The sequence below is a fragment of the Aythya fuligula genome, chromosome 5 (assembly GCF_009819795.1).
Source record: "Aythya fuligula isolate bAytFul2 chromosome 5, bAytFul2.pri, whole genome shotgun sequence".
NCBI lineage: Eukaryota > Metazoa > Chordata > Aves > Anseriformes > Anatidae > Aythya > Aythya fuligula.
In genome coordinates, this window is record NC_045563.1 from 32133682 (window position 1) to 32146332 (window position 12651).

Consider the following 12651-nt stretch of genomic DNA (forward strand, 5'->3'; position numbering starts at 1 on the left):
CCGTGGGGCACCCGGCCGCAGCCGCTGTCGGTGGGCAGGAGGTGGGAGGAGGCGCGGCGCAGGCAGCGGGGACCCCTCGACAGCAGCCCGGCCTGCAGCGGCCGCAGCCGGGGCAGCATGGTCAGCCAGCTCTCCTCGGCCCACCGCCCGCCCCGCTCTGCCTCGCCGCTCGCCGCGTGGCCACCGCCATCCTCCAGAGGCCAGGAGATGGAGGTGTCGGTGCACGGCGCCCCTTTGCCCTCCTCTCCGTCGGGGAGGAGGCCGGCCAGCAGCACGGGGCGGCCCAGAAGTTGGGCATCGATGGCTGGCGGCCGTCCCCCGCGGTGCTGCTGCACGGCGAAGCGGGGGCTGAGGCAGGGCGGCGTGGTGCTGGAGCGGCGCCGGGGGCTGCTGCGGCGGGGCAGGGGCAGGCAGGAGAGGGGCAGCGGCACGGTGCTGGAGCCGCGGCGGCGCTGGGCCAAGGAGGCGGAGGGCAGCCCGGCCTGGGAGCGGCGGCGGGCTTTGCTGGTGGGCACGGCCACCACGCTGGCATGCCGCGGCCTCGGTGAGCCCTTCCTCCCGAAATGCCTCTTAAAAAAGGTTTCCATCGCGGGCGGGTGGGTGGTGGCTGTTGGCACAGAAACCAGGAGTTAAAGAGGCTCCCCGCGGATCTGTGGGGCATGGCGGGGACGGGGGGCAGGAGCAGGGACACGGCGGGGAGCTGGGTGCTGCGATGCGTGGCAGGGCTCAGACCGGCACCTGCTAAAGCCACCGCCAGCAGCTGGGCCACGGGGCTCTCCCTCCCCTCGAGCTCAGAGCCAAAGCTCTTTTTTACGGCAGTCTCTCCATCTATTTTCACAGCTTAGCACAGGGAAGGAGTCTCAGAAACACCTGCTGGAGTGCTCTGAGGACAAGCTCCTGCCCTGCTGCCTGAAGGACAGAAGTCCCAGCACCTCTCAGCAAGGTCAGCCCTGGCCACTGCCCCCCTGCTTTCTGCTCCCCTGGTGCTGGCACTCTTGGTGTCCCAGCCGTAAGCACTCAGCACAAGCAGCAGTCCCGCAGAATTTGTGGCAAATGGAAACTAAGCACGAAAGAAGGAAAAAGGTCAGGCAAGTCAAAGTGGGGCAGGCACATGTAGCGGAGTCTGGCGGAGAGAGCCGGAGCAGAGGAAAGCTAGGAAAAACATCCTATCTGTGCTGCTCAAAGCTTCCCTCTCGCTTTGGAAAGAGCTTTAACAGGTCTCTCGACCTTTCCCTGCCCGGCCCTCCAAGCCTGACAGCTTGCCAGGACGTGGCAGCTGTCCGTGGGGCCACAGATGGAAGCTGCTGCCGCAGTGGTTTCAGCGCTCTCAGCTTGGCATGCAAATGTCTGAGTGGGAGAGGCTGGCTGACTAGCACCAGCACTCCTGTCCTCCAGAGCTAGTGCTTCTCTTCCAGCTCTCCAGCCACCGCTTGTCTTCAGCCTCTAAACAGAGAGGATTTATTTGAGGGTAACTCAAAAAACACTGGCACCCGCAGCTTGGTAGAAGCAAACTTCTGGATCGTCAGTTGCTACAAAGGCAGGGGACTCGAGATTACACAGGCACACACCAGCTGCCACCCCCACAACTCTCAACAACTTCTGTGCTGAAAAGGCTGCTCCTCTCCCCTTCACCAGGGCAAAGCACGTCAACCACCACGGCGCTAGGATTAGCATCTGCTGTGCTCACATCTTTCTTCCTCCCTAGTCATGCTCTTTTAGGTACTCGCTTGCAGGTCAGCAATGCTTGAAGACCATCAGAACACCATGATCCAAACCCAACACCCTGAGATCCATGCAAAAAGGCAATTTTTTTCAGACAGAAGCTTCCCTTTCTGGTGTATGCATATAAGATGGTACATACATGCTATTTTCTGGAGCTTTTGCTCAGTGCTTGTACCGCAAGCAAGAGGCACATTGGACTATGCCTCCATTTCTTTGAGAGGAGTCTAAAGCAGAGTTTGTATTTTTGCAGAAGGCAAGGCTTGGTTCCATCTCATCCAGCCTGGCTATGCAAAGGAGCTTGCTCTTCAGTTTCTCGTCTCATTGCCATGTCTGTACTCAGCAATATCAGACAAGGAGGGAAAAAAGTGCAGTGATGCTCTCCAGAGGAATCTGCAGTTCAGAGAGCAGCATCAGGGGAGCTAAAGCCCTGCTGAACCAAAAGCAAAACCAAAGTGCAATCTCCTCGGAAGGATTCCTCCAGTTCCATCACAGTGAGCAATGTGGGTTTCTCTCTCATCTGAGGGACAGTGCAGCAAATTGCATCATCGCCAACAGGTGTTAAAATTGTCTGAGGAAATGAAACACATTAAAACAACACCAGAGAGAACTGCCTGAGTATGGCAAACTGCAGCAAACTCTTCTTGACTGGTTTAAACTACTGGGGGAGATGTAATTGTCCAACTCCATCCCAAACGAGCTGAAGGGATGCTCTCTTCTGCCCCAGATATCCCACTGACATGAAGCTGGTGCAGTGCTTGCTGAGCTGCTGCTATGGGCAGGAAGATCTCTCAACACAGCTTCCTTCCTTTTCGCACCACAGTCGCATGAGGAAACTTGCTAGAACAACCTTGGCTTGACATTTAAGTTTGGTTACTAGCTGATTACAGCTCTTTTTATCTTCAGAGCTGTCAGAAAGTGGCACATGGACTCACGCTTCAGCCACCAGTGGTGAAGGTTATTGCTGGGCAGTCATCTGACAGCCCACACCAGCGCCGTGCGGCAGCTCAGATCCGATGGTGAAGATATCCCTCCCCTTTGCTTGCAACTGGCTCCCAGCCTGAGGGCCAAATGGTGTTTCGAAGGTGTCGAGAGCTGCTGCTGGCAGTGCAGATGGAGTGCGCACACGGGGTGCCCAGGATTGATGTGCACCACCAAAGCTGTGTGCAGAGCAGCTGGGGAACCGTGAGCTGGGCGGAGAGGAGCCTAGGGAGAGCTGAGTCTTGGATGCTCCTGGCCTAACACTACCAGCATTTCTGTGATCTCCCTTCTCTTAAGAGACTGCTTGCAGCTGAGACAGGACAGAGAGCAGCCGGTGCTTGTTGCAGCTCTGCAGGCTGCATCACTGGGCTGTTAGGTAAGGGGGCAGTCTGGCATTTGCAGAGTGGGAGGGGAAGGAAACACTGCTGCATGCACTAGGATATCAGTGCCACTTACAAGCAGCTTTTATCGTTTCAATCTCCTTCTGTGAATAAGGAAGGAGAGATCAACTCTGGCCTGCTCAAGATCTGCAATCGGAGTTTTTGGGAGTTTTTTTTTCTAGCCAGACCTCTCAGAGCTCCTCAGCCTCCCACGCTCCTGCCTGGCATTGGTGGCAGAGATGTTGCTAAAGCAGGGACATATCCCAGGGTGTGTGCTGCCCTCAGGAGCTGAGGGAGGAGGAACTGTAGTACCCCCCTGGGCACTCAGAGAAAGCTCATACTGTAAGGACAGAACTAACTTTGGGGGCAGGATCTAAATGCTCCTGGAAGTCAAGCAGAAATGGAAGAGAAAGAACTTACTTCTTGTTCCTTGACTGGACACAGAGGTAGTGGATCAGCTGATATGGAGACCCCAGTCACCCAGCAGCCATCCCTCCTGTGGTGATGCTAGCTACAAAACCCAAAATGCAGACTCTTGCATCTAAACATGCAATATCCCTCAAGGCACAGGCTCTGCCTATATCATGGAGAGCTTCTTGATGCTCAGGTCCATCACTCTGCTTTGCTCCAGAAGCCTCAAGTAAACCCCTAGGTATTATGTTGACCAAGCCCGTGATCTGCTTGGTCCTTCCTGTGTTATCATTCCTTCTGCCCCTCCAACAGTCTGGCATCCTCCTGACAGTGCCCAGAAGCGAGAACGATGCCAGGCTGCCTCTCCATGCTCCCAGCTGTGGCTTGCATCAAAGGTGGCAAGAAACCCCCACTTAGGACACTCCTGGCTGCATGACCGACAAGCCTTGGGCCTTAGAGAAGTCTGGACTTGAAAAACGCCATCAGCTCCTCCAGACCTTTCAGCAAGCCTCTACTTAGTCGGCTGGAAATGCATTTTTTCCAACCACCGGGCTACAGTGAGGGAAACGAGCCCGAGTTTCACCCTGCTCCATGACGAGGGCCCGTCCTGGCTGAGTCTCTGAAGCCAGGCTTGCTGCAGCTGCTGGGCTGCTGCTGTGGCACCCGGGCTGGCAGCATGCAAACCAGAGCCCACTGCAGCTTACAGGCTGCCTTCCCCAGGCCAGGACGGTTGACTTGCACAGCTCAACCACGGCGAAGGCGTGTTATTAACAGCCACCCATGTGTGACACCGAGATCTCCTGGGCTTCTGTCTGTTTCCTCCCTGTCAGGACACTGGAGGGACCAAGGGACAAAAGCCTGGGAGTCCACCCAGGGAGCTGCTGCTATCCCTGCCCCGCTGACACACTGCAGCTTGCCTTCAGCCTCATTTCCCGTCGTCAGCTCGCGCTCCCCCGTCCTTTCTGCCTTCCCATGTACACTGCTGTCCCCACGCTGCCTCTGCCGATACCCCGTCCCCTTGTCCCTGCTCCCTGACATCAGCTGCTGGCCTCTCCTCTCCCTTGGGCTCCTCTGAGGCACTGGGAAGCGTGACCTGCGTGGAGAAGCCTGCTGAGAAAGGTGCCCGTGCTGGATGGGGAAGGGAGCACGCTGGTCAAGATGTGGTACAGCCCTCAGGGCTTTGGTTACAGCGAGGCGAGCGAGTTCCCAAACTCTGCGCAGTTCCTTTCTGCCCAGAATTTCCATTCCAGCTGTAATCTGTCCGACATCACACAACTCAGACAGAGGCAGAAGCTGCTCGAAGGGGGCAAGGCCGTGAGAACAAGGGCCTCGGGGGCCAAAAGGTCTGAGAATAATCCGCGCTGAGCTCTCAGCCGGCCCCGAAGCGAGGGGCAGGCATCTCCCCACCAGCACCAGAGCAGGACAGCAGCAGCGAGCGCCTGCAGGCTGCACAAGCACTCGGCAGTCATCGTGGTGGGGACTGTAGTGCCTGCCTCCTGCATAAATGAGAGCAGGAGCTCTCATGGAGCAGCACCACCAGCCTGCCTCCTTCCCATTCAGCGCCACAGCTGACGTGTGAGTGAGCAGTGCTGCACGCCCGGGCACGGCTCGTGGGCCTGAGGCAGCCAAAAATACCTCTAGCACAGCGGCAGGAAGGCTCCGTCCAAACCGTGAGCCTTTCGAAGTGCTGTGAAGGGTGGACCATGGGCCTTCTATTTTCAGATTTATTCATGTAATGCAACAAGTGCCACCGCCTATGCACAGCACCTCACTCGCAGGCCCCCGAGCTGCATGACCACAGCAGGCCTGTGGCCGAGGACACCTTGAGTTGTGGACACCCTCACGCTGCAGAGGAGGAGAGTACTGCCACAGCCTGAGGGCTGACCCTCCAGGCAGCACAATGCCATTTTGGCCCTTGTAGAGCACTCGGAGGGGAGTCTTGAGGTCTACTGGCAGGGCTACCTGAGCACAACCTGAGAGCAGGTCACCCCAGGCACCACCTGAGGGCTTTGCTGACTCGCTCAGAAACCTGTCAGTGTCACTGAGCATGTTGGTTGGCAAAACTGAAGGTCCCAGCACTGCTCTGACTCACAAGGGACAGGCAGCTACACCAGCTGGGCCTCCCCGTGCTGTAAAGCTTGCATGTGCTGTGCAAATCATGACACTCTGCAGCCAGGTCTGCACACACAGAGCAGATGAGAGCAACAGGTTGCAGACCTAGCACAGAGGCCACCAATCACCCACCCTGAGCACGTGGCCTAGCAAAAGCAAAATCTGCAGCCTCCTGCTCGCACACGACAAGCCTCTGCTCCGTGACCTCGCAGCAGTGCCAGCGCAGGGACCTGCTCTAAACACCCACAAAGTCTGGCACCGAAAGGTAACGGGATCCCTGCAGAGGATGGCCAGATGGAAAACTCACCCACACGCTTTATTTCAGGAGACTGGAATTTTTTGGGGCAGCCCAGATAGCCCAGCTGGCAGCGAGGGCTCAGGGAAAGGGCACCAGGTCAGTGCCCCTCCTGCCTGCTGCCGCCTCGGGCAGATTACCGCGCAGTACACATGAGGACAAGACCAGGCTTTGCAGGCAGCCACCACTGATTTTAATCCCACACCATTTTTAGCCTTTTGGGCAGCTCCGTCAGGTGACTCTGCCACCATCAAGCTCACCAAGTAGGTTAAAGCAGGACCCTCGGTGCTTCCCTCTGTCAACGGGAAGAGGACACTCGTCTGTCAGACCCCAGTAGTTCCCATCTTGTCTCATCACACACCAACACGTTTCCCAACTGCCAGAAGGAAAAAAGTCACTGAACAACTTCTTGCACTCCCCTCCTACAGCAGTCCTCAACACGCACCCCAGCCCTGTCCCTGCACACGCTGATCTTGTCCACAGCACCTCGCATCACTGTGTCACGGGAGCCCAATTTTGGCCACGAGATAAGTGTCTGTGTGCCCTGAGCCTGTTATATCTCATGTCCCCGTGGTGCAGCTGCCTCACGTGGGGCGGCTGCAGGGAAGCAAGGAAACGCTGCGGCTTTGCAGTTTCTCATAGGAAGCTTGTCCAAGGGGCAAAGCGATGCTGAAGGAACTACCCGAGCCCATGCAGCAATTCGAACACAGTCCCCACCGCTTGGCCGGGCCTTGACCAAAATAAGGCAAAAGGGACCGGCTGTCCCACCTCCTGCCTGGCCCTTCATGAGAAAATGTTCTCAAGGTGGGGCTTGCTGGGGAGAGCAGGGTCTGGGAGCAGAAGGGCCTCGTGCTTTTTTTTTTCTACAGTTCTTGGCATAATCCCACCTCCATCCTGCCTCTCTCCTAGCTCTGGTCCCACTGCCCCTTCGCTGCCTTCTCAGCACAAACCAGGCCAACCTCGAGCCCTGGTGCGACACACAACCCTTCAGGGCACGGCATGGCACAGCCCTCCCCTTCCTTGCTCCTCCAGTCCCAAGCCCCAGCCAGCACCCCAAGGCTCGCAGCACTGGGAGGGTTTCACAGCAGGGTGCTCAGCACCGCTCCTGTGTGGTCCTGCTGCCATATGCAGCGTGCCTCAGGCTTGATTTAAGGCTCTCCTGCCAGGCTAGCTCAGCCCCTCCACTTATGCTTCATAAAGTCAGGAGTTTGCCAGCCCTCGGGCTCAGAGTAATGTTCCCATTACAACAATGTGATTTCCTTCCCAAAATCCATGGAAGATGGAGTTTTGTCTTAATTTAAACTAAAGCTGTCTCCTTGGAGGCTCCCGGGCTGAGTCTGCGCATTCATATCCCTTGACAACTTTCCACCATCATAACATTACCAAGTTTATTTGCCACTACACTAAACAACCTGCCTCCTGGTTATCGAGAAATTGGACAGCGCTGATTTATACAAGCCACTGCTGAGTTTGTTTGCCGTGCCAAGAGCCGAGCGTCTGGACCAGCAGCCTGGGGTAGCGAATTATCCACGACGAAATGCAGAGGGTGAGCAAACAACAGCAGCACACAGGGGCCAGGCGAGAGCAGGGGATGGGGCAGCAGCAATCCGTGCAGTTTCTATTTTGGTCGCATCAGCATCACCCTGACCCGGGCTGGGACGGATGTTAAAAAGCTCCTTATCTTCCAAAACTCCCTCTGGAGAGCAGCGAAGCAGCGGTGGGTCGGGCAGGCTGGCACCGGCAATTTTGGGAGCGCAGGAAGGGCCAGGCTCTGCTTCCTGCAGCAGATGCCTGCTGTTCCCCCCCAGAGCTGATCCCCTCCTTCGGTATACACAGCTCTGTGCCTCACGTAGAGGAGGGACCCGAGGGAGATGCTATTTAAAGGGAGGCCAGCCCGGCAGTCCAGCTGCCTGAGCCCGGCTCCCCAGCATGTGGGAAGCTGGGGGAAACTCCCCAGCGCGGAGCCAGCCTGGGCTGGGGACCCTGGCAGCATCCCGAGGGAAGAGGCAGGGAAAAAAGCACAGAGAAAAAGCGCCAGTGTGAGGGATGCAGAGCTCAGGCAGTGATGCCCGGTGCCAGGGGGACGCACAGACCTCCTGAAGGAGCCTCAGGCCCTCAGCTACAGGCACAGAAACACAGAGACCGGCAGGACACCAGCCTGCAGCAGGGAGCAGAAGGGCATCCTACCACCCCCAGCAAAAGCAGCGGGTGCCACCAGCACCAGGGGAGATGCCAGGAGCCCAGAAGGCAGCCCTGTACCCCCAAAAAACTATTCTGGGACAAAGCAGCTGGCATGAGCTATCCTCCTACACCACAGCTTTCCCCCTGCTCTTCCCCCCTGCCCTCCACGTGCCGCACAGGCTGGCAGGACACAGCCCGTGCCTACCAGCAAGCAGAGCGTGCGGCTGGAAACCCACCTCTGGCAGGGGAAGCAGCAGCCAAGTGCTGCAAAGTGCCACAGTGCTGGGTTTCCCAGAGCCCCCGTGCCAGCCCCAGGGATCGCTCGTAGCCCACGGGACGGCTGCGGCTCAATCCTGCCTCCAGCAGCCAGCAGGGTGAGGGTTTTGGGGGTGATTCAGGGCTCTGCTCCCCCCTGCCCCTACCCGGCGTGGTGGGACACCTGCTCAGACCAAACCCACCAGCTACGGGCTCCGTCCCCCGTCCCCCGTCCCCTCCCTTCCCCCACCGAGCACAAATGAAAGCAGGAAAGCACAGGGACAGGGAGGAGGAGAGGAAAGGAGGGCAGAGCGTGGGGAAAAGCCTCTGTGACCTGATCCGGAGCGGCGCTGAGGTCCCTGCAGGTGATGAGCGGGCGGCAGCGGCCGAGGAGCAGCGGCGGGCCGGCCCTCTGCGACCAAGTCCTAGTTTGGCGAGCGAGCGCTCCGCTGCTCCCTCCGCCTCCTCCCCGCGCTGCAAACCCTGACAGCGCTCGTTAAAATAACCAACTGCACTTCCTCTGCGAGCAGCCCCGGGCGGGCTTGCCCCGAGCGAGAGAGACGCACGCAGAAGGGACCCAGAAAGAGACGGGGACCCCTAGCACCACACCACTCGCCCCCTCGGTGCCTGCGGACATCTCAAAGTGGCTCTCCCCCTCCCAAAAGCATCCTGTGTCCCAAATCCATGCGCCCCACTCTCAGTTGGTGAAGCACAAGGACCAAACCCGATGATGTGTGTTAATAATCCACCCCCCAGCCCGCTCATGGTGCAGGGAGACACATTGTGCCGACCCCAGCTCAGGAGACCCCTGCAGGGAGCTGCCTGGCCTCTGGGAAAGGATCGTGCCTCGGTACCCGGCTCTGGACCCCACAGAGCACCAGCCCTGGTTTGATCCCGCAGAGCACGCTGTGCCTGGTGAGTGCTGAAGCAGGGTGCCCCCCTCAGGCACAAGCACCTGAAGATGACACGGCAAGGTGATGTCTCCTCAGCCTTTCACAACCAAACCACTTCTGCAAACGTGGGATGCAACTGCTTCCCTCAAAGCAACGCGGGGAGGATCACGGGATGGGCGGCTGTCCCACCTCCTTGGGCCATCGTTAAAAATAAAGGGTTCTGCACGGCCTGAGGAGCAGGCGGCCTTCAGGAGCGTGTTATTGCTGTGGCGAGGGGCCCTGGTGCAGGGACAGCGGCAGCAGCTGCCTCGCTCCGAGATGCCCTGAGGAAGGAGTCACCCGCCGCGGCCGGCGCTGAAGCGAGCGCTGGTGACCAGCTCGGGCAGACACGCAGGCGGCCGCGGTGAGTCACCGCAGGGCCCTGCAGCTGGGACCTCATCCCTTCACACCCGGCCTCCTCCCGGCTGCTCGCTCCCCCCGCGTACGTCACGGCTAAAATTAGAGCCGGAGCTCTTTCTGTGCGCGAGCGTGCGTGCGCTCGGACCGTGCCCGGCGCTCCTCGGGGACCGCAGAGAGGAGACGGTAAAACGATAACAACAAAACGTCAACGCAGAGCGCTGCCAGAGCAGCAGAGGCAGGCAGGGCCGGCTGCCTTCCCGCGGCAGCGCTGCCGATGGGTATCTCTAAAGCCACTCACAGGAAGCCGTGAGCCAGACAGGAGCCAGGCCCCATGGCTGAGCCACCGCCACCGCGCTGTCACGCGGGTGGACCCGGCGGCCTCTGCAAGGCGGCGGTAGAGGACATGTAGGCAAACCTCAGCCCCGTGTTGGGGCTGTTTTGGCTCTGCTCGCAGGCTGCTGGCAGGGAAGGCAGCTGGAGACAACGGGGGCAGGCAGCAGGAAGCATCTGCGTTCCGAGCTCTGCCTTCTCCCCGCTCCAATCCGGCAGGCGCTGCGGGCCGGCACGCTCTGCCCTCTGCTCGCACCAGGCCCGCTTCCTTCCTCCTCCCTCCCCGCAGCCTGCAGCTCCAGCTCTGCCCACACACCCCGCAGGGACAGGGACAGGGATGGCTGCCACCAGTGGGTTCCTGTGTCCTGACAGCCCCGGTGGCTGTGGGACAGGCTGCAACCCCAGCTGAGGGAGAAGAGTGTCCTGAGGGGCCTAGGAGCAGAGCCCTGAGCTATCCCTGTTCAGATCTGCTCGCTGGGACTGGCAGAGTGTTTTTGTGGTGTATTTATCCAAGAGGAAATTAAAATGGAGATTGGGCTAGCTGGCCATCCAGTGCAAACAAGCACTGATCCCCATACAACCACGAGACCAGCTTCCCAAGCAAGGTGGCCGGCTTCCCGTGGGATAAGGGACCCCATCCCAGTCACTGCAGGTGCCTGGGGGAAAAGACCAGGGCCCGAAACCAGGGGCAGGGCTCAGCACCTCTGAGAAATCAGGTCCCCACACAGGGCTGAGGCTGGGGCAGGAAAGGCACCTCCTGCTTCTGTGTCCCCAGCCGTCACCGTGACCCCGTGACTAAGCTGCGACTCACACCCCAAAGGGTGCTTGTTGGCTTAGCTGTGACCTTGTTGCTGGTATCACATCCAACCTCTGGTGTCTTTTTCACCCTGTGGCAGTGGGTTACACAGTCTCTTTTCTCCCCCTCTCAGGTACAGACTGAAGTGACTCTAAAAAGAGTCACTGCTAAACTTTTTGATTCTGCTAAAGGTCAGCTTGTCCCCGTTACAAATGGAAGGGCAGGGAGACAAGTTGATTTTTTTTCCTCCGCGCTTTTTGCTCTGATTGCCTTCTGCCTATCTGCCCTCATGTGCTTCCTTCTCTTCTGTTCCCTCACCCCCTATCCCTTGGTCTGCCACTTGCTGCACTCTGAGGGGCTCTCCCGCTGCGCTCTGCTTTGTGGAGCAGATCCTAGGTGAAGATTTGCCCTTCGGGACAGGGGCTAACACGTCACCTCAGGCAGGTAGGGCAGGGCTGCACTGCTCTGCTCACCCTTTCTCTGCTCCTCATGCACTCCAGCACTGCCCTTAACCCTACGAGAAGGGAGGCACCGCGTGGGCCGCACAAGAGGTGCTCTGTCAGCTCCCTTGTACAAAGGGGGAGAGAAAAACCATCAGAAGCAAGGAGACCAGGCCCACGGGAGGGCCATCCCATGGCACCCAGCCCCAGCAAGCCCCAAGGAAAGTGCTGGCACTGTCTGGGGAGCTCTTCCCTCCCCGGCATCCCTCCAGCGCGCAGCACAGAAGAGCGACCATGCCCTCTGGTGTTCAACCCGCAGCACTCTGGGCCTCTCCAAACCCCATCCGCCTGCAGCGTGCAGAGCTACCCGACAGGCACGCTGCTGTCACCCGCAGCACCTCCACCCACGGGGCTCCCAGGCGGCACCGAGGCACGAGACTTGTGTATCTGTAAGGTCTGGTGAGCTGGAGACCGCTGCGATCAGAGAGAGCGCGCTGGGTGACGAGCAGGAAACCCGGAGAGGTCTGGGACGTTGTGTGGGTGGGTGACACCCCGAGGAGCCGTGTAACACACGGCAAGAAGCAAGGCAGCCGAGGCCTCACCAGGCTGATGTGCTGCTCCACAAGGGCTTTGGTGTAAGGAGCCCATGATCAGGACCTGCTGCTGTCTCCACACCTCCTTGGGAACACTCCTGAGCCCCCAGCAGCACGGTTAGTCCAGGTGTTAGCCCCCTGCAGTCATGTTTACCCCCAGGCCCTGGTTTCCCACTACGGCTGGCATGCTCAGCCCAGCTGAACACCAGGCTGCTTCACCATTCCGGTAAACCACCCTCTGTGTGCTGCCATTTCAGGTCTTTAAAGTGCTCAGCTTGCACAGGGGCCGGGTGCCACAGCCCTCATGCCCACGACAGCCAGGCCATGGAGGAGGAAGCCCTTGGCATGCCTTCAACCCAAACACAGCAGGACGGGGCCGCCACATTAGCAGAGGGAGGTCCGGCAGCGAGCTGCCCTCTAGCACAAGGTTAGCGACACACGCAGCAGGCAGCAGCCTGGCTTTTGGTGGCCTTAGTTAGTGCAGACACAAGAGGGTGACGCGGGGTGAGACGTGGGTGGGAGGGAGGAGAGCTCTCGAGCAGCGCCGTCGGAGCAGCTGCTGGAACTGCGCAGCCTGCGCAAGCCAATAAAAATACCACATACTTATACACCGCCGGCCGGTGCTTTATCCTCCTGGATCCCCATCGGCCGGGCTGGCTGCCCTGGAGACAAGGGAAGACACCTTTGTGGGGCAGGTGGATTCTAGGGACACAAAGAGAGTGGTCAGCAAGCCCTCCCCATAAACGCCTCCGGCCGCCCGGCGACTCTGCTGCCCCGGCACCATCCCTCCTCCTCCCCAAACACTCTCCCCACAGCCTCGGGGTCTGCAGCCGAGGTGGCAGCACCCGTGTCACCTCCCCTGCTGC

The 12651-nt window shown here is 59.2% G+C and overlaps 1 protein-coding gene across 1 annotated transcript in view; it reads right to left on the reverse strand.

Moving 5' to 3' along the window:
- Positions 1–12651, reverse strand: part of DGKZ (diacylglycerol kinase zeta) — a 39512-nt gene that overhangs the window by 20537 nt on the left and 6324 nt on the right. The gene's annotated exons all lie outside the window — the stretch shown is intronic.